We start from the raw sequence: 2,207 nt of genomic DNA on the forward strand, positions 1-2,207 counted from the left end.
ATGTATAATATATACATATAAATTCAGAGCTGAAAAATGCAAATAAATTCATTTCAGTCAAAATGGGATTCAAGATTCAAGGCTTGTTCCACATCAAAGTGTTCAGATCATCACATTCCATTGTATCGGTTATTGTTTAATATGACTTGATTTCGATAATTAAAGCGATAATTTATGATAGAGAAAATTCATTTAGTCAAGTTAAACATAACAAGAATATAGAAAACGTAAAATGCTTGACAAAAAAAATATATTAAAAATTTTAAAATATAGGCTAAACCTATATCCACTCTATAATAAGCGGAGTATTCACGTTTCTGCCATAAATTCAATAATCATTATCTAATCTGCGAGATAAATTCCAATTGTTCATGTTCTCAAATGTTTATACGGATTATTCACATGATTAATTAAAAATATTATTTTAAAATACAAAGATAACCATTTTTAAGTAAAATTCGTTTGTTTTTTTTCTTTTGACCTATGCAGAACCTAAACTTATTTTCTTACAATTGAGATACGCCCAAACATGTTGGGACTTGCAATGTTCCAAGCAGAGGTTTATAATCTATTTTCTGTTTGAAGATAGGTATCTAGTTTTTTTTTTTTTAATAACTTACTAAATGATCTATGCCAATAATGTTGAATAAATATCTTTCATTGTTTTGACATTGAAATAACCAGAAATTTTGACAGATAAAGTTCAATAGTTTTGGACTATGTTTTTTATGCCTCGAACATTTATTTCCTGTCCTACAGAAAAAGTGAGACGGTGATAAAAACGTGGGTGAAAAAGAGTGAAACGCGTTTCCTTAAACCCAACTAATGACCTAAGAGATTAATTACTATAAAATAATTAAAAAAAAGAAATATTCTCTTGCAATAAACAATTCACTATTAAATATTTCATTATTTCTTCATGTTTACTAGAATTTATAACTTAAGGAGAAATAAAATTGAACGAAGGGGCAGATCAGTTTAGTTCTTTGTTTTCATTTTTTTCAATAATTAATTAATTATAATAATAAATTCGTTGCAGGGCCGTCCTTACCTCAGATGGTTAGGCCTAGGTGTATTGATATTGTGGTTCCGGTTAGAATCCGGCCTGGGGGGGTTGACTTTTTTTCATTTAGTGGCGGTCCCACAAAATGAATAACTTCAACCCCCACCATGGTTAGAATAGGTTGGTCCCCTGTAGATAACTAAGGAAACATCACCTTCGCTGTGGATTGTCTTAAATAAAAATATTCGATGCCGATACCTCCAATCGCTCTCAACATACTTCCGTCCACTCATACCCTAGATAACCAAATAAACAAATGTATTCCTCCTATATCAACATCACCGGAACTACTCCCATTTCTACTGCTAATCATATGTTTTTTCCTTATTTATTTCGAAACCTAGTTCCTTATTAGATTTTATCAACGCAGTTGTATTTAGTTCTATGGATTCCTCGCCCTTACCTAATAATATCAATTCGTCAGCATACCAAATTACTAATTATATTATCAAATTTCATAAATACCTTTTAACATTTTTATATCTTTATAATATATACATTGTCCTGTGTTAGGTAGTAAAATTATTGTAAAGTTTAAAAGTTTTCAAGATATATAATTGTTATGCTTTTTCTTCGACGTTAATTAATTTATTAAATGATATGGTGAGTAGCAAAACTCGTCAAGTACCATCCAGATTTGTTTGCATGATATGAACAAATCATTTGTATGGCCTGTTTTTCGCACTGATTTCATGAAATTTTGGAATTTAATACAAAAGTTTGTTTTGAATCTAATTTTATAAGCTCTAATACACAAAACATATAGAAAGAATAAGGGAGGAAAGAGACTGGGTTTTACGAATTTCGCAATCTTGAGAGAACCGTGTACATTCAGCTAAAGATTCCAATTTTGATGCGTGTCGAATCAAATGGATATTTCGAGTGTGGCTGTCCCCTAGAAGGATCTACAGGGTTTCAGAGTATTATAGGATTTTTAAATCTTAATTTCAAATATTTAGATTTTTTTTTTAATATCATTTCATCTACAATAATACATAGGTTGAATCAAAGAAATAAATGGTGCTAAAATTCGTTAAAGAATTTCACGATTGGACAACACAGGTAGTATAACATCCGAGCATAGTTCAGTACTGGTGTAATTAAGTAATTAAATTCGGACGAAAAACATTTTAATTTTTTTTTT

The 2,207-nt window shown here is 29.7% G+C and overlaps 1 protein-coding gene across 1 annotated transcript in view; it reads right to left on the bottom strand.

Moving 5' to 3' along the window:
- LOC106683339 (actin-binding Rho-activating protein) overlaps window positions 1–2,207 on the bottom strand; it is an 86,973-nt gene that overhangs the window by 83,900 nt on the left and 866 nt on the right. The window lies entirely within an intron of this gene.

The sequence above is a fragment of the Halyomorpha halys genome, unplaced genomic scaffold (assembly GCF_000696795.3).
Source record: "Halyomorpha halys isolate HHAL.00 unplaced genomic scaffold, Hhal_1.1 Scaffold26.1, whole genome shotgun sequence".
NCBI classification, from domain to species: Eukaryota; Metazoa; Arthropoda; class Insecta; order Hemiptera; family Pentatomidae; genus Halyomorpha; species Halyomorpha halys.